Consider the following 25,226-nt stretch of genomic DNA (forward strand, 5'->3'; position numbering starts at 1 on the left):
TTTGTGGGTGGTAACACAAAGGAGGCATAGAGACTCTCTGGATATATTACAGTATTATGGCACAATTCTGTTTATTAAGTCAATCTTTCATTCTCTGCTTCAAAATGTCTACAGTTATTTTTCCTCTTCTGTTCTCCTCCAATTCAGTTGTACAAATGGATTATTTGCACAAGTCTGACCCAGGCCAGCAAGGCTGAATCTCAGCTCTCTCCCGGGGAGGTGATACAGGACACTGCATGGCTGCAGCACTTGCCCCTTCTTGATTTCTGTCTGTGTGCCCATGTTTTGGTAGTGGCTTCTGTGAGAAGCTCCCAGCAGCCTCCCCCATGTCCAGCAGAGCCAATATCAGTCCAGGTTCCAGGACAGACCTGCCACTGGTCAAGGTCAAGCCCAGCAGAGATGGTGGTGATGCCTAAGACATAATGGATTTAAAAATAACAAAAAAAAAAGTTCTTGCACAAACTTGTGAATAAAATTAAGTCTAGGAAGAAGGGAAGGGTAGAGGAAGGGGGTTTAAGATTTGGTTTTATTTCTCCTTTATTATCCTGCTCTGATCTGATTGATATAGATTGGTGATAGAGAAGCTTTGGTGGGCACCTGGGTCAGCATACCACACCTCCCTACCAATAGCCTGCAGGGCTCTTGGGAAGTACCCAGAACAGAGGAGGGCTATCCATGGCTTATCCCACTCCTACTGGCTTGTAGCTGCCTCCCTGCAAAGAAAACAGAGGGTTTGCTGAGTGCTTACCAAGATCTCATGGTTTCTATCCCTGGGAATGCTTCTATCAATGGAAGGAGGCAGACAAAAAGCTACAGCAGTACTGTCTTGTTAGCAGGAGCAAAAGCCCATCCTAGAGAAGCAACTTCTCCCTACTTACAGAAATTGCAGCCCCTTAGATGTGTTCTTCCATGTACAAGGGAAGTGACACTTTTATTTGCTTGTCCTGTATTTTTCCTTCTTACATGTTCCCATGTACTGTTTGCAATTTCAACTTGTATCCATGCATTCCATAGAGGCATCACTCACTACCTTTCAGGATACATTCATTAAAATCAACAATAATGAGATTTTTTTTTTTTTTTTTTGGCAGTCAGATGTAGCTCACATAAGGTTTGCACAGTGTTTTTTTTGTCATAATTCTCTCAGGAAAATGAAACCATTTAAAACAGAATAATAGAATGATGGTGACTGAAGTCTGTTGCTGACCTGCTATGAGTAATTGCTCAGTAATTAAAGCTCTTTCTATACTTTTCAGTCCTTCACTAGCACTGGTACAGCATTGCTTCCTGCTCCAATACTGATGCAGAGGTGATAATTATTTGCAGGGCTGCTTTCTAGCTCTCCAGACAAGAGGTGCTAGTTAAAAAGAATGCATCTCAAACATTGTGCTTGTCTTAGAAAGGCAGTAAAGAAATTGTCAAAATACATGTCAACATCTGGATTGATTCAAGATTATTTTTCTGGTTATACATGCCAGAGAATTGCTGAGTTCTAAAAACAATTAAATGTAAATTGGTTATCCTAAGGAAAAGCAAGGAAAAAACTCTAACACTTTAGATATATGTGCTTCTATAGTCCTGGTCTTTACATTGCCAACAACAGCCATCTCTGCTTCAGTTATTTTTATCTGTACTGGCAATCTCCAATATTTAGGATCAATATAACAATAAAGAACTCATAAACGACACTTTGGGTTACTCATTCTACTTGATGTGGCTAAAAGCCACATCCTTCTGTAAGTAAAATAATTCACTTGTTAGTTTTATAGGCCCAGGATACCCTGCCTTGATCTATATCTAATATTGATATCTGATAGAATTATGGGATAATATTAAAAAAGCCTACCTGGTTGTTATTCTTTCTGTCAAGATCTGGCAGCTGTGTCAGCCTCAGGAGACCACTGAATCCATTTGGCACAATGGAGCATTGCAGTGGATTGTTTGGGGCTCTGCTTCAGAGCTGGGAAGCCTTCCTGGCTTCAGACAGGATACAGCAGCTCCATGGGAGCTGGGGATAGGACACCTTCAGGGTGACCAAGGCAACCATACTCTATTTGTCTCTCTTTAGTTTTCAAACCAATGACAGAAAGAACTGGTATGTTTTTTGGACCAAGTCAACAATGCTGAGTGATGTGGAGCACTCCAAAAGGCAGAGGCTAAAATCACTGAGTATTTGATCAGTCTGCAGATTTTTGCTGCTCAAGTTAAGGCCATACATTCACTCTCATCTCTTTCTTTCCCACCACCCAAAAAGGGCAGTTACACCAAATTAGCAAGAGACACTGATGGATTAGAACAGAGGATAAGGATTTAGGAAAAAGTCCTTTTTACCTCAGTGAAATGGTGCCATCATGATCTTTAGCTAGAATGGTGATCTCGCTGGAATACTCTGGGCTGTCTCAAGGGTGTAACATGCCAGACCACACTGAGCTAAAAGCAGAAATTGAGACAGAGCCTTCAGATAAGAACTGCCCAAATATTTTGAATTGTCATTTTACCCATCTTCTTCTTAAAACTCTTTATAGAGATGTCAGTGCATGTTGCCTTGCTCCTGCAGCCAACCTAGTGATGTTGCAGCCAGACAAGGTCACTTCTTCACTGGGTTGTCTCATTGAGGCTGCATAAATTGATAATTTTTTTCCACAGCTACTTGAAAACCACCATTCTTGTGGTGGTGCCCTTTGCATTAATTTGACACAGTGCAAGTTACAGGTATTAGAATGTAAGGAAATTGCCTTGAACAATTAAGTTTTCTTTCATCTGAAAACAAATTTAGGATTGGTCTTAATCTCTGAAAGTTACTACCAGTACCAAACTTGGAAAAAGTGCAGGCTAGCAGAAAGCAGCAGAGCACAGCAGTAAATCTGCAAAGCCATTAGTCTTCTAGACAGCTGTTACAAATACAGCAGAAACTTATGGATCTACATAATCTCAAATGTAAAAAGTCATACCTTTCATTCAGAGTAGTGCTTTACAACCATTAATTAAACCTCACGACACTGCAGGGAGTTAGTAAAATGCTAATGCCAGTTTGGCAGATGTGTAAATTAGCCTATTTATCATTCAATATTTGGATGTACTTGATCACATCCAGGGGAAACTGAACTGGAACCTTTTTATCTATTGATTTTCCTATGCTAGAGGATATGTATATCTCAAGAGATTTAGAGAAGGAATGTTATGTTTTAAGATGAAATTCCTTGGAATAATAGTACCTCTTTAATTTCCTACCTTTACACAACAAATTTGAAATAAGTGTTCTCCTTCTACTGTACCTAATACTTCAGAAAAAAAACATACACAAGTTGAGGAAGGTATGGAATAAGGTAATGTTTCTCTGGTTTATTTGCCTACTCAGCATTTTCAAGGGTCCTTTTTCTGTAGAGATAATTAAAGATAAGTATGACTAAATTATCAACCTTCTTTCAAGTCAACCCATTCCTAGAAGCAAGGGAGCAGCACTAGGGGCACACCACCACATGACTTATGATTTCCAAGGAGGAGGGGAAGGCAGATCAGAAGTACTCAAATTCTTAATTTTCAAATAATTTAGAATACCTCAGGTCCATTTGCTGTGGATGACAAATTTAGTTAATGCTGTAAGCTTTCAAAAGTTGAGGCACATTGAAAGAATACATGGAATAAAATACTTGCTGGTGTGAAGCCTCAGTAACACGCTTGGCAAAGGGTAATTTAAGATGTCTGGCCTCTGAAGTCAATAGACACTTGAAAGGACTGGTGGTATCTCTAGCATATGGCACTTTTCAGAAGTGTTAAGGAAGGCCTGACCTTGTAATTTGGTGGGCAGGAAAGCAGCTGAAGCTGAGTGGTCTTCAGGCTTTCAGCTCTCTGCCCACTTTCCATCTGTTTCAAAAATCAGCAGAAAATACATTGCAGAATAATCACATAACTGGTCACACAAAATCACATGGTGTCTCCCCATTGATCCTTATCCTATTTTGGTTATAAAACCTTCAGAAAATGTAGCAGATGCTGAACAGGTAACTGAGAGGGACAATGTAATGACCTGGCAAAATTGTAGAAGTCTGAATATGATTAGTACTTACATTACAGCTATACAATTTACTAAGTCAGGGGTAATCAGATCTCCTCCTACAGGCAGAAAGCTGAGTCCTGCACCACAGAGAGATGCTTACCTCAGTTCTCTCCATCTTTAGTTAGTCATCTTTGGCCACGTAAACTCATCCAACTTCCTTTGAAGCACCATGTCCTGACAGCTGCTAGGAACAGGATATCTGACCTGATAGGTATAGCAAATCCTAAATTCCTGGAAAGGGCCTCCTTTGAGTGTACTCTTTGGTATTTCCTTTCCTATGGCAATGGGCAGAACTGTCAGCCTCCTTGGAAACTGCAATTAATCCAGGGTGAAGAGCTCATTGCTTCAACAAAGATGCAGACAAAAATTGTTTTTTCTTCTCAGCATGTCTACTATTTAAACACTCTGGTCAAGTCACATTCAGTAGGCTCAGCTTTGAGCTTGAAGCCAGAAAGTGCTCCTGACCATGATCCTACTGAAAAGTACTGTGCTAAATAAATATCTGATATATCTGGGACTTATTCCCTGAAAGAATCACAAAGTGTTTTACATGCTATATATAGGAATCACTTCATCTACCACTAAAATGTGGTTACATATGAAGTGAAAGGGAGGGCAGAGAACAGAAACACTGCAGCTATGATGTGAAAAATAGATCAGCTAATTTTGAAGGCAGATGAATTCCTTGAGCCTGAATCAGAGCCTTTGAATCTATTTAACAGAAAACATCACAAAAACCTTCATTGATGCCCTGTTGTCAGGTTCTTGGCTCTCCATTACTGGTGAAACATAGAGGTCCTATGTTTCTGTGGCCCTGCTTGAATTCAGGCTCTGATGCACATTTGCCCTTTAATCATAATATGATTATTTTTAATATAATTGTGAATACCAGGAGGACCTGCCACAATGATACCAATTCCAAACACTGGAGAAAAAAGCAGCAAAGGAGGAAAGACTGTTAATAAATTACCTGACAACAGCCATCCCTGTAGTTCACCGGAACAGTGACTAATACATTCACCCTCCCAGCAATCCTGTGAGATAGAGATCATCAGTTACACTGAGGAGGAACCAAAGGCTCAGAAAGACTCACACCCTCCATGCCCCGCAGCTGTTCTTCCACTTAGATCACAGTATCAAAGTCCAATCAATGCCTCTAGCAGAGGCTGAGGATTGGCCCCTCTCCCCCTGGGGACTGGACAGGTCCCTCCAGGGTCTGGGACCTAAAGCATTCCCAGAGTCATGGACCAGGACTGACAGCTTGGCTGCTTCTTCCAGCTGTTGCTGTGGAAGTTGTATTTTGGGGTGTTTTCCTAACTAGTGTAGGCTTTCAGTTCGTGTTTATCACGGACCATGGAGCTGGAGCTCTCCTTTGGCTCTTTCCTAATGCCACACCATCCGTCTCCCCCTGGGCTATCTAACCCTGCCCTTCAGCTCAGGGTAGCAGCTTACACTGGGAATGAGGCACCTCCAAAGCAGAGAGAGCAATGTTAGAGCCAGGGAAGGAACCCAGTGCCTCAGCAGAGCCTGACACTGCCAGTCACTCACATTGTATCATCCTTCTACCTGGAACCATGTTCCAAAGGGGCTACAAGCTCACAACTCTGGTAGCCAGCTCAGAGGCTCAGTGTCCCTTTGTTATGATTCTAAGCCACTCTTTGGTGCTTTCCCTGACTCATGTGTTTGCTGCAGGGCAGTTATCTCTTCCTCTATCTGTTACCTGTTTCACCAGATGTTTTTTTTTTTTTAATGGAACTCATTGTTTGGGTAAATCAATGAAAAAAGATATGAAGAAAATATCTGTATGTGGTAAAAATGCACTAGAATTTTTAAGGCTCTTGCTTTCAAGAGAATTTTGAAATTTCTGTTGAAATTCTCTTTTTCTCAAGTAGATAGGGGTTGAACTAACCAAATCTAGCACTGTGCTGCAAAGAAATGACCATGAAGTGAGAAAGATCTGGTCTCCTGGAGATAGCCAAAAAAGATAACAAGTCAGTGAACCTGTAAGTATAGTCTAAAACCCCCAGTCTCACCAGGAACAATTAAGAGACTCCTCATAAGAACAGTATTTTTGCAAATACATGGAGTAAAGGAGCTGAGCAGGCTTATTTGGGATGTCTCCTGTGAAGAAGTGAAATTCAGAGGCAGACAGATATCTATTTCAGGACAGTAAGAAAGAAATGTGTGCTGTTCCTAGCAATGAGAAACCTCTTCTGTAGATAAAGCTAACAGAAATTATGAATTTGCTTGCATTAAAAAAACAAACAAACAAAAAAAACCCAATAAAACAATCCAAAACCAATAAAAGTAAAAATCTATCTTTTCTCTGAAGGGTACATTTAAATTTAGCCAATTATAACTGAAGCAAATGCATAATTCAGATATTCCTGGCTTGTCCATTCTGATTTAAAACATTTCTGACTCTCTTTCCCACCAAGCTACTCTAAGCATATAGGTAGTTCAGAAAAGTTACATACAGCTGAATTAGTTTTGATATTTGAAATTTTTTCCAAAGTTCAGCTTTCAGGGTCATGCAAGCATAAAAAAAAAACAAAACAAAACAAAAAAAAAAATCTCAACTTCCATTTAGAGAAAGGGAAAAAGCAAAATGTTTTTAGCCCCTATGATTGCAAAGAAATATTCTGAAAATAGAGATTATAAGGTCTCACATGGCAGAAGACAAACAAAAAACCTATTTGTATTGCTTTAAAACTTTCACCATTTTTAAGCCAGCAACATAAATAGGGGGCAGGGTGGATGTCTGCCCCATGATATTTGAATGCCTGGTTTGAAAATGCTGTACTTTATAGTATTATTTTCTACTAATTTTATATTTTTAGTATTGAGTACTAAAATTCCAAGTTTCATGGGAGTAGAATGCTTTCTTCTCCTGAGGTGATAAATCCCTGAAAATAATGGAAATACTGACAGAATGTAACTACACTGTCTCAAAAGGGTCACCCTGATTTTTGTTTCTAATTAAAAGCATATTTCTTTCAAAATTGGCTCTTATATAACTTGTAAATCATTTTGGTGGCAGCTCAGAGGGAAATAAGGGGAATGTTGATCTTGGCAAGCTTGGCCTTGGCAAGAAAAAATTTTCATCTGAACTTCAAATTCTTAAAACCTCTTAATCCAAACAATATATACACTGGGTCAAAGAGCTCTTTAAAAGAAGGGGAAAAAAGCATCAGCAAGTTTAAAGTTGCAAAGAAATTGACAGGTATTCTGCTGCCTCCTTGTGGAAGCTGGGATGCTTTAACTAGAATTCCTTTTGCAACAGCATTTTTAGTTCAAACCAATTTGCAGGAGTATTTCTAATTATCTGCTGGGTTTAAAAGCACAAACAATGTAGAGATAAACAGATGGATGCTGTTGAAGGACATGGCTAGGGGGATGGCCATGAAGGTGCTGTGGTAGCTGCACAGGCCCCAAGGGCTGTAACTGCTGCTGGTCTAGTGGCCAAGGCTGTGCTTTGAGTGGTCAAGGAGTCACATCCTGCTACACATCCCCATTATTCCTATACTAAGCTCAAGAAGGAAAAAAAAGTTAATTTTCTCCCGATTTAGCCTCAAACCTGCTCTTTAGTTAGTGCAGGTAGGGAAGCAGCAAAGTGCTGCTGGTGTGTTCAGTTGCTCTGTAAATGGGGTTTTGGGTCTCCCCCATCCCTATGGAGCACAACAACGTGTGGTTCCATTCTGTGTCACTGCTGAGGAAAAAGTGTGGGGGTAAATAACCCTGACCCTTCACTGAAGGAGTAAAATAATACAGAAAAGAGTAAAACCCGAGGCATTCCTGGAACAGGCTCTTGCAGGGAGGGAAGCCCTGGAGAGAGCAGCACAGGGGACTGTAGAGGGAGATGAGGAAGCAGTGGCACTCCTTGGCCAGCACTAGAGGAGATAGGAGCCCGTGCTGACTCAGCAGGCACTGCCTGCCAGAATAAGGTCATGTCAGGGTCAGCACTGCCCTGCCTGCCCTTCTCCAGCACCTAAAGGGCTGATCAGATCTTTGCAGCTCCTCATCTCATATTTCTGCTTCCCAAATTTCTTCAGCAGCTAGCACTCACTGCTATGTGATCCAGGTGCAGTGGAGCCTATCCTGGCATTTCTATTAAAGAAGAGATGGTGATCTGATTCCATCTGATCTGAGCCACCTGAGTGAGCTAAACCATCCTCTGGAGATGCACTGCTCCTTACTTAAGAATTGAATTACATTCAGGGGGAGGGTTGGGAGAAACATTCCTCTAGAGCTTATAAAGGATGCTCAGGAGAGCTTCTTGATTTATGTGCTTGGAATTATATAGGATTAGTAACAACTGCATGAGCACAGACTGGGTGATCAGCCAACCAACTCATTAAACATATCCAGGACAAGACTCCACTGACTGTTTTAGCTTCTCTGGGGCACTTTCTCCAGAACCATGACAAGGTGAGTCCACAAGAATGCAGGTTCAACAGGGATTTGTGCCATTTGTCCCCTAGAAAGTGGACAGTGTTCTCTCCAGGCTCAGGTCAGCACATACTGTGAGATCACTGTGCCACATTTGAGCTCTATAAAAGATTTCAATGAAGCCACCAAAACTGTAGAAAGCCACAGCATACAATCTTCCAACAGGTAGTGAAATACCCTTAGGATTTAGTTTTCCCAGCAATAATTCCCCCTAGACATTTTCTGTCACATCTTCCTCATATGGCTTTAAACATTTCAGGGCATTGAGAAATAACAGAGCAGGACATCACTGAGCTTGGGAGATGCTTAAGGAGATATCTGAGCGACCCACTTGAATGAATAGCTAAATCTTGAAAAATGTTGTTTTATTAGCATTAAATTTTGCCACAGGCTGACAAATTATTAACTCCTAAAAATAAAAGATTGGTTCTTTGGCACAAAGAGCCACAATCTGTATTTAACTGTCATATTCCTGACCACACTGATGAGCAAACATTAATTCCTGATTTGCTTCTCCATTTCCCTGCTCTTTTTCATTCCTGTAAGGGTGGTATATCCTTGTTCTGTCTAGGATGGCCTCATGTCTAGGGCTGACCTGGACAGTCCTGGAACACAGGCTTTACCTAGAAACCACAGCCCCATTGAGCTCCTAATTCCAGAAGGGGCAAGGAGGACATGGAATCTCCTGATTTGCACCCTATGTGCCAATGTGAATTCTCATGCAGACCAGATGTCAGCTGAGTAAGGAACAGCAGCACCAGCAGTGGCTCCATTTCCCACTTCATATAACTATGGAAGCTCATTGGCAGGATTTTTGTTCCTGCCAAATTTCTCACCTTTTTTTTTTCTGCCTCTGTTGAAACTCTGAGGGAAAATGTCAGTTTTCAGATTTTTTACTAAAGAAGCAAAACAACTTTAAAAAACCCCAGCAGACACTTCAGAGAAAGGGAAAAGTTTTGTAACCCTAAGAAAAGCACTGCTTTAATTCCTTAGTACCACCTTTAAAAGAAAGCACTTCTGTTATTTGCTGTCTTGCATCTGCCTTTCTCACAGGAAGAAATATTTGAAAAAAAAAAAAAAAAGGATTTTTGGAGGGATTTATTTCAGTTCTGTGATCTCTAAACCCCTTCTTCTCAAAGAAAAGGGCACACAACTCAAAATAAGAGTGTGTGGGAAGATATGTTCTGTAACCATCTTCTATGGAATAAAAAGGACAATGTAAGTAAGAAGAAAGAAGCCTTCTCATTTACTTCTCATCCATTCTCCATTAAAAAAAAATAAATAGGTGGAACACCTTTTAAGTAAAGCAAAGCAGGCAGTTCCCTTTTCCAAGGGAAATATAAATTTTTGAGGGAAAGGGGCTTGATGCTTTCTGTTGTTTATGCCCTTTTTCACCTGTGGGTAAGGAAAAAGTACAGGAAAGTTCTACAAAAGCAGAAACTCTGATCCCTTTGTTAAATAAAAGAATATGATTGTTTTGAATGAGTTGTTTCAACTGTTCCTTTTTTTCCTAAGAGCCTGCAACATGGTTTCAAAACCTTAAAAAAAAGAAAAAATCCATAAAGTATTTACCTTTTAATGCATCACTTCTGAGGCCTCATCAGTGATTAATGAATGACCTGGAAGATGCCACTCAGTGACCAATCAATAGACTGAGTGAGGAATTTGTGTTATTTGTCCACCTACCTACATATCACTGGTGTTTCTTCAGCCTCAAGTCAGACTCTGCTTAGCATTTTCACCTAAATATTAAAAACAAGGGACATAAGGATCAAGAACTTGGTAGAGTGTAGAGATGAACTACTAATATGTGTAGTGTAGTCTTCAGCAGAAATACTTCAGTTTAAGGTTTCCAGGGCTGAGGATCAGAGCAGTGTCATCATCTCCTTCACTCTCCCAGCTACATCATGGTTACCTGAAGAGTTGAAACAGAGGACCCACATATTTCCTTTCTTTGGAAACAGGACAAGGTCCTTGTCTCACAAGGTCCTATTCCCATATGGGACAATCTGTTGGACCCTAGCTGAACACAGAGCCCATAATTTAGGCGAACAGCCACATGTTTGTGGGAAATATGTCTGAAGCAGGCAGATTTTCCAGTTGGCCTGAAAAAAAAAAAAGGGAGAAACATGTTCAGTCTGTAGCCTGTGCATCATACATTTCATTTATCCCATTTCATATTGTCCTGGTTTGAGGGACAGGTGTTTGTCAATAAAGACAGAAGCTTCTCTTTGAAATGGAGAATGTAAAACCCCTCCCTTCAAATTATTATTATAATTTTGAAATTAAAGGGCTCTCAGGCAAAGATATGGGAATTAGGAATAACAGTTCTTTACTAGGAAAATTAAAATAGAAATACAGTGTTAAAAAGAACAATCCCAAAACACTGCCAGAGTCAGGATACAACCTGACACCCCATCAGTCAGTCAGGGTGTTGGTTGCAGTCCCATTAAATGGTGGCTGCATCCTCCTGCAGTGGCAGATGTGGTTCAGCTGGAGCAGTGCTCCTGTAGAAGGTGCAGTTTTCCTCTGAAGGTCCAGGGATGACGTGGAAAGGTCCAGTTTTTCTCTAGAATCCAGTGGAAAGATGGTATCTTGCTGTCCAAAATCTCAGTTTTTATCTAGGTAGGAAAGTTTTGGCTCCTCCCCCTGGCTGGAGCATCTCCCAGTGGGATGATGGAATTTTATCAGTCATGCAGTGGGACTCAATGGCCCAGCATCAGATGAAATCTTCCTGGAGGAAGGATGGGTTGTGGAAAAGATAAAGATTACTGCCCCAGCTGGTTTAAAGATGGCCCATTAGCAGATAATATGTGCCATGGAGATAAGGGTCACTGCCCCACCCAGCTTCAACAGATGGTGACAGAATGCACACTGCTGACCACATCCTAGATTGCAAGCCAAGACATATCTTTTGGGAGGGAAAGAAAACAGCTCAGCTTCTTGCTTTGCCTCCATGGGTAACTTACTTGGGCACCCACCAGGTTTTTTTTGCACTTGAGCAACATCTTGCTTTGGAGCAAGATGAGCACAACAGTTCCAAAGAGGAAACTTAGGAAAGCACAGGGCTTTCAGGAAAGTGAGGTTCTCCCTGCAGGGCTGCCAAAGCCAGGAGAGGATGGACAGCAGGGCTGTGACAAACACAGCACTTCTGGTCATCTTCTGGTGGCTGATCACACAATCAAGGTTGGAAAAATCCTTCCAGGTCACTGAGTGCAACCAGTAACTTTGCACTGAGCACCAAACCGTGTCCCTAATGAAGTGAACGAGATGAATGTACTAGAAACAAACCGTGGGAATCTGCTTGGACATAAGGCCAGGAACTTATGGATAGGGAAGAAGAAACTGTCAGTTCTAGAAAATGTTGCTAATTGACACAGATTGCTGCTCAACCAAGGCTGAGTAAAGCTCATGAACTTAGAGAAAAATAGCAAAGAGTTAATAGAATTATATTTCTTTGCTATAATAGGATAAAAAAATGGGTGTGTGTGGGGGTGCAAATTAGAGGGGGGCATAGAGTAGGCAATTTGGGAAATCTGTGCTTTCCAAGTACCTCAGGAAATGGGGGAAGGGAAATTAGGATAGAAAGGGGGCTGAATCCTGAATCTCCCAACAATTTGAAGGACCCCATCCCCTCTCCCTTGATTCAAATAAAATTACAGGCCTCCTCCGTCTCCCTTTTGGACACAAACCTCCAACCTTGCGAATTTCACCACACGCCAAGCACCACATCTGCAAGTCCCGGGAACACCGTGACGGGTCGGCAAATCAAACCCTTCCCTGGGCAGCCTGTCCCAACAATTCGGAGAAGAATTTCCCGACCCCAAACACCCAAATGAGCGCTCCCCCCGCGGCCTTGCCCTGAGGGGAGACTCGGCTTGGTGAGGCCGCTCCGCCGCCGGCCACCAGGGGGCGCCACCGCCCCGCCCGCCTCCTCAGGAGCCGGCGCGGGAAAGGGCCGGGCCCGCGGGAAAGCGGGGGGAAAACACAATAAAAAAAACATGCTACAAAAGGAAACTAAAGGTCAGTACCTCGCAGGAAATGCCTTCCCAATATCCCTCTCCAGAAGAAATAGCTTTAAGAGGCTGTTAAGAATAAAAAAGAAAGTTTGTATTAATGCGTTTTTTTTTTTTTTTTTTTTTTTTTTTTTCTTTTTTTTTTTTTTTTTTTTTTTTCATATTATTCTTATTTTTGACCTTGATTCCAGGTATTAGGAAGAACGCGTGAATGTGAACGCTCCCCGAGTCGTCGTCGCGGTGCAGGAGAAACTCAATCTTGTACTTCAAAAATAATGATGAGTAGCTGTTTCTGAGCTCTGATTGAAACAGCTTCTTGTTTATGTTTTAATGAAAAAAAAAACCAAAACGGTATTTTGTCACTTCGGTCTAAAAAATAAAGGATATCTCTGAGTACTACTGGCTTGTTTTTAAATAATAGGAGTAATATACAGAGAAATGGAACAACTGAAAAGTTAAGCCTAAAGTGAAGCACATCCTTGCATTTTTTTTTCCTCAGAGTGAAAAAGATTATTTCACTCATTAAGTATTGATTTAAATGAAATGGATTTGAGTTTAATGAATAAAATCAGATTTTTTTTTTTTAATAGTTCTTAAACAGCAAATATCTGGCCAGCTCTGCAAGTTCCACTGTAGCAGCAAAAGCCTGGAAATTTCCCAGTTTCAGGGACTTTTCCTTTATTTCTTAACACTTTTGAGAGTCTGTTTCTCTCTGCCCAGACAGAAATGCTTTAAGTATGGTAATTCTGTGAAGTGGTGGAATACAGGTTTCTGTGCCCACACTTTCTCTCAGCAATACTGCTTTTAATGACCTTAAGCCGTATTACAGAGAAGAATCACTAAATTCTACCTAAAATTGTTTGGATTGTTTTTTGTTCCTTTTCTGAAAATAAAAAAAAAAACCAAACCAACATATATATGTTTCAGAGAGAAAAAAAATCATGTTGCCAGGGAAAAAAACAAAAACCCAACCCAAACATTCAATACACTGATTTTTCAGCACAATCCTAAAGAATTCTCCAAGAGGTTCAAACTATTGAGTTGAATGAGTTTCTTATCTTTTCCTATTCCTTTTAAATAAACACGTACCTGAAACAAAAGAGTATCTGCCTAAAGGAAATACTAAAGAGAAATTGCCTGTTTTCAGAAATTGCCTCTGATTTTCAAACCTTTAGAATTTCTGCATTCAAACAGTTTGCTATCACAAAAGCTGAAACCTGGCCATTTTTGAGGGGGAGGTGTAATCCTGATTCCAGCAAGGAAGATCTGCCTACTGTGATGGATGGCAGGAGAGCAAACCTGAGGCTCACACCGTGGGAATGGGGTCAGTAACATCCTCCACTGCCAGCAGGGAAGGGACAAAAACCAAGGAACACACAAAGGACACAGCCCAGTGTCCCCAGAGAATGCCCTGGGCAAAGCCCACCCATGGGTATGATGGGCAACTTGGAGCTGAAGGATGGCCCTGACCTTCCTTTTGCTTCTTAGCCACTGATTGCCAAACCACCCTCAAACTTTGCAGTTATTTGTACAAGACCTGCTGTTTTCAAGGGGGCTGGGGACCACTGTTCAGCAGAAATTAATACATTATTTAATTTGGAAAGCATATTAAATTCCTTTTTTAGTTCATTACGCTTCACTCCCCAGTGAAAGCAGCTCTGTCATTATAAGTAAGATTGCTTTGATATTTACCTGAGCTCAAAAAAATGCCATTTCTCAATCTTACTGAAGACGACAAGTAATAATTAGGAGGGGGAACACTGTCTGAGGAATAAAGGATAATAACAAAGGCAGCATTGCATCTGTTGTTAAAATACTGCAATAAAATAAGACTAGGCATGTACCATCCCATTTTCTCTCACAAAGGGTATGGATTGAAGGCTGATTAATATCTTGTATGGCATTACCCCCAGCTTTTTTAAATGAATGTTCTTGCCAGGTCAGATTTGGGAGGTGAAAGGAATATATTTATTTTTAAATTTCTGTCACAACAAAGTTAAGTGCAGGTATGTACACATGCACTTTGTAATGACTCATATCACACTCTTCTAACAAGGATGTGCATCCCTTAGGGATCAGGGGAGGCAGCAGGCAGAAACCAGGCTCTGGCAGGATGCTCCAGGTATGGGGTGAACAGCTCCGTGCCTGTTAACCCCTCAGCATTTGCCACAATTGTTTTATCATGAACTCTTCAGATGCAGAGACCCTTCCTCCCCCTGAGCACAGAGTGCCTAGAGGTGGAGTCTTGGTATCAGCCTAGGCTTCCATGCCCTACTCTAATGCAAATAATAAATGAAAAGCCTATTGTGCCTTCATGCTGAAGACAGCACCTCAAACGCAATCATGATAAACGAAAAACAATCTCTCTCATTTTATCCAGGTCTTTTTTAGTTCTGCCAAAGCCACAAACAAAGCAGGAAAGAAAAAGAAAGTAAAAATAGCACATTTAGTCCTGCATTCCTAGTAGGGCTTTGATGACAACCACACACAGTGGATTATATATACTTCATTTTCCTGCTAATAACATGAACTATTCATTCCTTTCCAAGAGACTACACATTCCAAAAATATTTCATGTATGTTTAATATACTGGTTATTTCCTCCATCATGTTACTAAAGACAAATTAAATAGATCTAATGATCCCTTCCAGTTCTATAATCCCTTTCATCCAAAGGTCCTAAGGCACACTACAGTTGTTAATTTGCCATGAAAAACACCCTACCATAGAGCTGTGCTAATAAATGATTTTGGTAGCTGAATCTAATATATATTTGGCTTCAGTATGACCCACAGTTACACTTTTAGCTTTAAGGAAAGGAAAAACATTCCTTTTCAAGTGAAAGAAAACATTTTGTTTGACCTGAAGTGTTTTATTTCTGAAGAATGAAGGTTTAGAAAGAAGTGGCCAGATTCACAAGGAAAGTTGTTCAGATGAAGGTAAGTTTATTATTTGGCCGTGTGTAATTTAATGGTAAAGACATTTTGGAGAAAAAAAAAGTGTGGAAGGGGATTTGAAGATAGATATATTTTTAGAAATCCTCTTTTTTCTAGTTAGGGCTTTTTCTGAAAAGCAGAGATTCCATGAACCTCCCCAGAACCAAGCATCAAAGGTATATCAGGGACTTTAGGTACAAGACAAAGTTTAAGGGCAGATCTCAGCATTCCCTAGAAATCCTTTGTGTGACAATGCAAATCTCTCAATTTCTCTCCTATTTAGATACATATTTTCCCTCTCCCAGTAGTTTGTTCATTCCCCTGTTTCATCCTCCCCCTAGAATTGCTTTTTCAAGGAAAAAAACTTAACTGTTCTATTCTGCTCTTCATTCAGTTCCTTTTCTGTCCAAGTAAATTAAGACATAAGATTGCATGACTCAAAACAAATCACTGAACTCTGAGTTTTAACATCAACATCAGTGAAAGTCACATGGCATCCAGAATCACTTATTGGTAGAACTGAATCTAGACCAAAGAATCTTCCTTTATAGTGATCTTACCTCAGCAGCTGCAGAATTAACAGGTCTCTTTTAATACTTTCATTTTGGATAGTGATAAGCACATTTCATTTTGTAGATGCTTTTATGTGGTTTAACATTGTGAGAAGTGATGAAATAAAATTAAGGAGAGGAATTAGGAAAATTTAAACAAATAAATTTAAGAAGCAGGAAATAATTGCCTAATATACATGCAGAATGTAATAGGAATTTGTAGACAAAACACCCAACTTTGTAAAAATCTTTTGACTAAGCATCCCCTTAGTAGATTTAATTCCAGCATGTTTTGATGATGTTTTCCTCTCAGATGCTATTGCTTTGTGATTTGTGTCTCTTGAAGATTAATTTATTTTCTATTCTCTTACTCCAGATCCATAACTAGGGTCTTTCTATTAATCTGGGCATGGTGCAAGTGCTGAGAAAAAAATCAGAGCCTGCTCCACAGAGCTTACAGGAACACTGCAACTCCATCTTGTTTTTCTTCTTTTACTCTGAATTTTAACTACCTCACTTGCTATTGCTCATATTTAGACAAACCTATCTCTAATTCATTACATTCACAGTAAAATTCAAAAACATGAAGGTTACAGTGCGAGTCCAGACCTCATTTTGCACTGTCCCATTACTAGAGATGCTTTGTAAGTGCAAGTACACTTTAGCTAAAACCCTAACACCATCAGATATCAAAAAGCTATTTTTATGTCACTGTCATTTCATCCACTCTAGAAAAATAACTCATATCGTTCCTGCTCTAGCACACAGAGCTCTTGCCTTTTGAAGGATTTGCATTACTTAAAGTGGAGATTCTTCCAATTTCCAGATCAGTTGTACTTCTCACCTTATTTTCCTTTGTGGTTTGAATAATATCCAAATTTTAGGTCTCAAGTGAAAGTGTGACAAGTATCCAACTTCACTCTTTACACATTTAACTATTTTTTCTAGTGCCTTGTGCTAAGTTGAAATATTCTTAAATCCACAAACATGCAGAGTTCCTTGAAAGCAGTTTACATACATTTTTTTTTTTTTTTACATACATATTTTATATGTTCACAGGATACAGACACTTTTGCATTTTTGCAGGCCTTTTTTGGCATATGATGATCTGAACTACAAAAGACAGGAAAAGGAAATCTCATGCTACCTTTAACCTTAAACCCATGGAAACTTAAGGGAATGTTGGTATAAAAATGCACTGCACTCAAAAAAACGTAATAGAAAATAAGGCAACATTACCAGGTATGTCAGTGAGGGGAGATAAACATAGTGTGCAACAATAAAACAGGCAAATATCATGTCTACCAACATTAAAAGCTTGTTCCTAGGGTTTTCATTCATGCAAGCTCTTCCAGAGCACCTCCACAAGTCATTAACAGCTTTTAACAAATTTACCAGACAGCAAGGGTTCCAGACTAACCATATTTTTCAAGCATTAGTGAATTAAGGGACCAGAAACATTGCAATTAGGTCTGCTGAGGAAAAGAGGCTTATTTAGATTAGGATATTTTTAGTTGTCAAGGATCTATGTGTGCAAGAGTGACCACGCAAACAATTCAACCATGACAAAATTTTGAGTCAGAGATTGCTCTTTCTTGAGACACCACAGTGAACAATGAGATGTACACCTCACCAAAGCACCAGCCTGGTTTTGATATTTAAGAGCAGGACTGTTAATTTTGGATATTTAATATCATTAATGGCAAGATTCAGAAGAGTGAGGAGATTACTGCAGTGCAGCTGATACATGAGGCTGCAAGGCACAACGTCAAGCAGAATGTTCCAGGCACATGGGTTTGGTTTAAGAGAGCAGGAAAGGAGGATGGTCCATACCAGCTTGCAGAAGCAGGATGTTTGCTGGGTTCAAGCTGACAGAAGTGCCACCAGACAGGCACTGAGTGCTGAAAGGCAACTGATGATCTGCTCAGTGTGAAAAGCTGATTCAACAATTTAAAGTTGAGAGGGAAAGAGAGACTGAGCTTTGAGACTGGCATCCAAGGACTATGGCTTCTAGTGGCTTAGTTTGAATAAGTAAGGTTGCTGTTACAAAGCCAAAGGAGAACAGATTGTAGTATCTATGACATAAGACACAGTATGGCAAGGACCCCTATTTTAGCAAGAGAAGAAGCCAGTCATGTTTTGAAGAAATATTTGGCAGAGTGGGGAAGAAAAGGAGAGAGGTGTCAGACCATGCCTCTCAAGTTGTGAACCCTTTAGACTTGTTTGGCTTCAGCCTGCTTGTTATCCTCTCTCTGCATATGATATCACCTTTCACATGATTAGCAAAAGCAGCTACGCCACCTCTGCTTGAAGGGGGAAAGTCAAACATATGGCATCCCTCTCAGAAACAGAAAGGCATTTAAGGATTAATTAATCATCTAGAAATATTACCAAACCTACCTTTGCTAGGGGGTAAAAGGACTGCTAGATATTTTAATTATATGGGATGACTGTTCTGCAGAAATGTAGATGTTGAGGTTTGACCAACAGCCATTGAAAGTGGAGGAAATACAAAGCTGCTTAAAAACACAAAAAGGGTTGAAAAAGATGAGACTGGAGGAATGATATGCTTTGAGAAGGGAAATTTGTGCAAGGAAAAATGAAAAGGGCAAAAGTTTAAAATGTAAAGAGCATATATTTATATTTTCAGGGTGAAGTTTCAAATAAACAACTACTGATCTCAAACAGATTGCAGGGAAATATCAGTGAACATAGAAACAGGAATACACAGTCACAATCTCAGTTGTGTGTGTGTGTACAGGAAACAGGTATATAGGAAAAGTAACAGGGAAAACACCAAAGGGGTTTGGCATCTACCAAATGGGAAAGGGGACGTGAAAAGAACAGCCACGTAAGTTCAGTACTATGAAAATCACTTGCAGGAAGAGTACCTCAAGTCAGAAACAACGCAGAGAGGTGGAGTCTCTTGAATATTGCCCCAAGATGTGGAATTAGCACAAAGTAGCTTAACTTCCAGCTAGAAGTTATACTCTGTTGCTGTATATACTCTGGATTTGAGTATATACAGCAACAGAGAGGAATGTTTTAATGCACAGGTTGCACCAGTGACAAAGAAAACTACTCAGCCTGGACCAGACCAGAGAACTTAGACCCTTGGAATGACACAACAGATATAAAGTGGACAGGGTTAAAGATAAGAAAAATGCAAAAGGTTGAGTTTCATTTGCTTTATCAACACCTGCAGGAAAGGGGTAATGAAATTAACATCAAGGGAGAAAAAGAGAAATAATTCTTTCTGTAAATCACAAAGAGCAACACAAAATTAAGTAAAAAAGGTGGAGCTGAGAAGACTGAAGCAATACATGAGGCAGAAAGAGGACCAATATTTCAAGGTCAGCAAGAAAAGATATCTTAGGGTCTCATTCTGAGAGATCATTTGTGTAGGGAAGATGGATGAGTACCTGATCTGAGAGCAGTTTAAGCAAAGTAACAGGAGCCAAATAAAGTTTTCTGTGTATCTTCAACACCACAAGTAGGGTTACACCCCCCACCTCCCCAGTATATATATATATTTTTTTGTTGAAGCCATTCTTTTAAAAAACACTATTCTCACACCTGCCTGAGTGTTGAATGTGTGGTATTTTCTGCCAGAAGAAATACAGTTTTCAAGGGTACAAAAGTGAGTTAGCATTCTCCCTTGTAATACTATATAAATAAGGTTAACTTGCCCTCCTACATGTAGTACATTTAACATGTTGAAGACAAATAGACTCAATAAATTCTCCTGTCTTGGAAAATAGTGAGAACAACATGTTGATGACATTGAAACAGTAAAAGATTGTATTCTAAATGTTCCAACATCTTTGACACATTATTTCCAAGGTTCTAACATCAGTGGCATGAGATTCCTATTTTCCAACCTTAATAGTATCATCTTTCATGGTTTTTCTTGGCATCCTGAACAAAAGAGTTCTACTGTGGAATTTTCCTTTGTGCTTGTCTCTATTCCTTAACTTTATTGTTAAAGGATCCACATCTCCCTGTGCCAACGTTTTTTTTCTTTCCTCCCTACTGTGCATTCTCAAACAGCAAAATGACAAACTGGATCTATGCAGTGAATAAAAGAAATTAGTTTCTAAACTGTCAAAACTATTCTAGGAAGTAACATGTGTGTATAACACCTCTTATCTGCTGACTTACAGCTTTGGTCATTGCAGGTTGCTCCAGTTGGAGGAGAAACATGTTGATCAGCTATTTCTCCTGTTGGCTTGACTAACAAAGTCAAAGAAGACTCTTTGTGTCTTTGATTCTGGATAAATAACTTTGTTTGGATTGAAATCTCCATCACTTCTACTGCAGAGTTTCTTGAAGAAGCTTTACAGCTTCCTGTGGCTTACTAGAATTATAAGGGAGGTGCTAGAATCTGATTCAAGACAGCTCACAGCTCTGGTTTTTTTTCTGTTAACTTCACTTACTCATCACAGCAGCTTAGGACAGAAGGTTGACACCTATATGGCAACTTTGAAAGGAAATAAAAGTAGAAGAGTCTTTCTAGAGGATTCAATACAAATTACATAACTTTAAGCAGCTATCTTAGTATAGCTCTATAGTATCTACAGGATACTGTATATGTCCTACAGATATCTGTATTATCCTATCTATTAGGATTATTTCATATGCTACTCCAAATTCTATCTCAGTGCACCTGTCTTTGCAGTTTTGCACTCACTGCCCAGGTTTTGTTTCAGGCTGCTTGCAGGGACACATGGCTAAAAGCTCCTGAGTAGTGTCAGGTGGAAGAGCAGGAATTTGTGGCTGCAACACCCCACACTTGGTGTCCTGATGAGGGGGGCAGTTTCTTACTGAAATGGCCTTTCCAATTTTGAGATTGACAAGTACTCACTCAAATTTTTGGATGAGAAAGGGAGAGGAACAATCTTAACCCTGGAAACGCTTTCATTTGGACATGACTATTTATATCCAGGGCTGAACCCCAAATTATCTCCAATGACACTGCTTGAATTCACATCAGATTCAAGTAGGGCCCTTTCCAAGGTTTAGCTGGTTTAAGTTTTCCAATCAAATTTGGCTCAAAAAGCAAGATTTGCAGTTCAATGGAAATTTGAGGGGGCTTTTCAGACTTGATTCTAGTCCAAATCAAATCTAAGTGAGATATTTTCAGGAATTCTTCTGAACTGGAAGTTCCCCAAACCATTCAGCTGCTCAGTGATTATCACAGATAAAATGAGCATTGACTTCACAAAGCAGTGATAGGGACTCAAACTCCCAGTTCCAAGTAGTTCCATCTGTGGTGTGTTCTGTGGGGAGGACATGATAATCTCCAAAGTTTGCCAGGAACTTAGGAACTATCTTAGATCCAGTAAAATCTAGCAAGGCCTTAGATGCTTTTAACAAATCCTCTTTATTTGAGGAATGACACTGTTGCTGCTGGCACACCCTGCAGTCCTGATCTCCCCAGCTGAGAAGCTCCGAAGTTCCTTTAGATGAAGGGCTCATGGGCTCTGGGTCTTGTCTCAGCACAGCACCCACATCCCAGAGTAGGAGAGGACTTGTGGCTTACACAGAAAACAACATCAGCAGTAGATAGCCCCATTTATCACAGGTTGTTTTTAAACATATCCAGCAAGTGTAGGACATTTTGGATTTTGTCCCTTTGGAATTAAGGGCTTATGAATGACCTAAATAATTGCTACTCCACAAAAAAACATCCAGGTAGAAGATTTCTCAAAGTCTTCAGCTGCCAGCCAAGAGTGAGGAGCATTAGCCTACACCCATACAGCTTCAAAAGGAATACAAAATGCTAATTTCTGCCTCTTGTTGATAAGAAAATCAGATGAACTGCCAGCACCCACTCCAAGTTCCTCCACCATCATATCAGAAGCTGCTGCACCCATGGTAGGTATTTAATAATTTCCTACAGTCTCACAATCTACACAAACACTTTCAATTCAAAACTTCTTCCCTGACCTGTGTATGAGCCACCCCAAATTTCACAGGTAATTAATCCTCTTTTCTTCAATCTGCTCTAATTTGTGTCTGTAAGGAATCAACCTGGGCAGGGCTATTTCCTAAAGGAAGGTGAGCCAAAGGGAATGCTGGGGCCACCAAGGCAGGTGCCTCACTGGCCAAACTCCATCCCACAGACATTCAGGATACCTGTGGGTACAAATCCAGAGATGGTGGCCAGGTCCAGTGAAGAATCCAGGTCTTCAGGCAAGACTGTGATGATGAGGCAGGTTCAGGTCAAGCCAGGAAGTCAGAGCATGGCTCTAACCCAAAACTTACCCAGCAAAGTTTTTTTTGGTTTTTTTGGTTTTTTTTAAAAAAAAAAAAAAAAAAAAAAAAGCTGGAGCTGAGCTTAAATAGAGCTGGTCACTCAAGAAATTTGGTTGAGGGCTCAGGTGGGGCTGGTCAGGGTCATTAAGACTTATTAGTGCAATCAGGGCCCTGACAATGCCTTCCCAAGTGATCTTTAAGTAATTTTGGGAACTACTGCAAAATTCCTAAGCAAATAATAACCATGCAAAGGTTGTAACCCATGCAAAGGAGATCATACCACTTCACACCAACTCAAATTGCCAACAGTTTTTAAATTATGACATTACACCCCATCCTTATTTTTCAGTAGATCTAGAGCCAGCTAATGAAGCTTATAATCTGCTGCTTTCCTCTCATCTTGTATACAGAACTTGATGATGAACTCTGAGCTGTTCCACTGTGAATGCAGTTTTCACTCAGGTGAAAAAATATCAGAAGTTTTCCCTCACACTGGGACAGATTATATTCCAGGATGGCTGTTGCAAATGACACAGTACTCTGGAAGCAGATTCTCTCTGTGGGAATCACTCAGTTTCTTGGGAATCCCTGGAGCAACTGTTTTACTGGATTTGCACTTCTGAAGAATACAGGAGAGGAGGAAAAAATCACCTCTCCCCAAACGTGCTCACTGCCCTGAACAATCAATTCTTTGCTCCTTGCTTGTTCAGGCTGGCATTTGCAATCACAATAAAGTTATTTGGACAAGGCATCAACAGAAGTCAATTTTAAGCCTCAGTCCATGCTTTTGTGTTACTACAAAACCATAGGACCAGTTGTTCCAATCTGTAGGGGATGTAAGTTGCCCCTCTGTTTCTGAATCTGAATTTGAAGAACTGCTGGTCCATTCCCACCAGAAGCCTCTTTCCTACAAGTAGTTGTGAACATATTCTACAGTTTTAAGTACTTGAAGAACATAAAATAATTTTTCCCATGAGAGGTTAGCCTTTTAATAGACTGTCATCCTCTTAAGTAATTTCAATTCCTGTATCAATACCCAGTTCATAAACAGTAGCATCTGTGTCAATTTGAAAATGAGGTTTGCAGCCCTGGTCAGTTAACAGAGAAAAAGTAAAAAGAAACATTTCATCTCTGAATAGTAGATCATGCAATGACCATTGAAATAACATGTTTTCCTTCCCCTTTTATGCAAATGTTATGTAATATTGCAAAACACAGGGAAAAAACCTTCTCTGGTAGGATTAAAGTCCTTCAAAACTTCACATCTGGAAGTTTCTGGGAAGCTGTCTGGTGTCCAAAGATCCCAGAGTAGAATTTCCCTCCCCACTATTATGTGTACCAGACCTAAATACACTCTTCTTAACACAATCCCCATTGCTTTGGGTGCAGTTTCAGGCCAGCAGCTCTGGGTTGATCCCAACCTATTTGTAAATATATCTTATTTTGTTCAAAGATACTAACACATATCCAGGGTGTTATGTAGGTGCAGTGAGTAAACCAGGAGTAGTCCTGGACCAAAGCCTCTGTTAGCAGTGCCCCAAATGTAGCTGCCCACTGTGACAATCAAAGGGCACCACATTGAATGCTGCAAACCTTGCTTGCAGTAAAAGCATTTTCTCTCATTTTTAGGGCCAATTTCTATTCCCAATCTTCACTTAGTATTCAGTCTGAAAATCAGATTAAATTTTTACAGAGTCTTGGGAATTATCTATCCACGGAAACTCAGAGAAAAGCCTTTTAAAGTGTTCAAGGTAGTTTCTACACAGGAACCAAATCTGCCATGTTTTTTTTTTTTTAACAAGAATTATGGTTGACACACAAGAACAGCTGAAGGCTCAGTTATGCCCTTCTGATATGTTTTTCCATGTCCTTTGTGGCCTCTTCTTTCTTTGCTGGATGGCAAAAACAGATGAGGTGGGTGTTTGATGTGCTGTTGCTCCCTCTGAGGGCCTGGAGCTGGCTTGGAACACTGCAGGCTTGATCTTTGCTGAATCAAGCAGAAAATCATGACACTCAACCAAAAGGTCTTTTGGGCCATTTTGCAACTGCCTGTTTAAAGCAACAGAACTGTATCAAACAAATCTAACAGAAGCCTCCAACTCCAACACTTGAGTATTCCCCCTATACAACCATGCTTATTCTCCAGTGGGTTTGCATTTTTATGTTTTACATGCCTCCCTTTGTTTCCTTTCTGTTGTTCACTGCACTTTAGCCACATTAACAGGCATATAAAAAATCACCCCAGCCCCAGACCTACAAAAAAATATAACATCCTACTTTAAACTTTGTCTAAAAGATGATTTCAGCCAAAATTTTCTTCCTCTGGAAAATTATCATCATACTGAACTGCTTTTGGCATTGCAGGACAATTTGTTCAGCCTTGTAAATGACTTACTCCACAGAACTTACTTATTTACTTACAGTATGTACTGAACAGTTCCTCAGAGAATTTGGCACAGGCTGTATTTATAAGGTACCACCTGTCAGCTAACAGTCACCATTATTCACCCAAACTGCAGACAGACAGACTGACTTAGTCTGTTTAGCTGGGCTGGCCTGAGGGTTGTCATGATGGAAGTTGTGTCTGCTTTGGCCAAATACAGGCTGAGGAGGGTCTTGGCTTTTTCATTTTGAGTATGGTGCCCCTTGTTTCTGGTTAGTTGTGTAACAGCCTTTATTTTCTTCTGTCAGCTTTTAGTCAAGCTATTCCTTTGCATTACTGAAAATTTGCTTTGTCTTGTAAGCCAACTGTGTTGCTTTTAAGGATGGCTTGAAGGATGAGACAGGCTCTCCTGCCAGCCTGAGCTGTGCTAACAGAGCTCATGGCAGGCAGTCCTCAGCCTCCTCAGGAGTGCTTGCTTCCCATCCTAGAACACTGCAGTGAGAAATGAGAGGTTTATGGGGAAATTCCATTGCTTTTCTGTGAGCCAGTAACTTCTTCACTGGCCTTGATCCAGGG

At 40.2% G+C, this 25,226-nt stretch overlaps 1 long non-coding RNA gene across 1 annotated transcript; it reads right to left on the bottom strand.

Moving 5' to 3' along the window:
- Window positions 1–1,737: 1,737 nt before the first annotated feature.
- Window positions 1,738–22,253, bottom strand: LOC306801423. Its single transcript, XR_013774081.1, has 7 exons — window positions 22,148–22,253; window positions 11,476–11,759; window positions 10,193–10,421; window positions 9,212–9,368; window positions 5,028–5,091; window positions 2,332–2,430; window positions 1,738–2,008 (listed from the first exon to the last, which is right to left on the bottom strand). It is a non-coding gene; the product is annotated as an uncharacterized lncRNA (long non-coding RNA).
- Between the last annotated feature and the right edge of the window lie 2,973 nt (window positions 22,254–25,226).

This window comes from Erithacus rubecula, assembly GCF_903797595.1.
Source record: "Erithacus rubecula genome assembly, chromosome: 4".
Taxonomy (NCBI): domain Eukaryota; kingdom Metazoa; phylum Chordata; class Aves; order Passeriformes; family Muscicapidae; genus Erithacus; species Erithacus rubecula.